The following is a 212-nucleotide window of genomic DNA, read 5'->3' as shown; positions in this document are numbered from 1 at the left end:
TTCTGCATGGTATGTATGTAATTTTGTGTTTTTGTTATTAGATATCCATTCTCATAAATGGTTATATGTATATTACATTTACAAATGTTTAATGCAATCCAGACCAATATAACTCACTTTTGGTTCATCTTGAATAGTACCACCACAGCGGACGAGACGACCACACCGGAAGTAACGACCACAGTAGAAACGACGACCATGGAGGAAACAAC

At 36.8% G+C, this 212-nt stretch overlaps 1 long non-coding RNA gene across 1 annotated transcript in view; it reads left to right on the top strand.

The window, feature by feature from the left end:
* The window catches only part of LOC119589461, an 859-nt gene extending 676 nt beyond the window's left edge, over nt 1–183 (top strand). Inside the window, exon 3 of the long non-coding RNA XR_005230187.1 lies at nt 138–183. This is a non-coding gene — a long non-coding RNA (uncharacterized LOC119589461). The remainder of the gene's footprint in view (nt 1–137) is intronic.
* Nucleotides 184–212: the final 29 nt, after the last annotated feature.

The sequence above is a fragment of the Penaeus monodon genome, chromosome 25, assembly GCF_015228065.2.
Source record: "Penaeus monodon isolate SGIC_2016 chromosome 25, NSTDA_Pmon_1, whole genome shotgun sequence".
Classification (NCBI taxonomy): Eukaryota; Metazoa; Arthropoda; class Malacostraca; order Decapoda; family Penaeidae; genus Penaeus; species Penaeus monodon.
The sequence above is the reverse complement of the archived record's forward strand: the minus strand, read 5'-3'. Positions and strand labels throughout refer to the sequence as shown.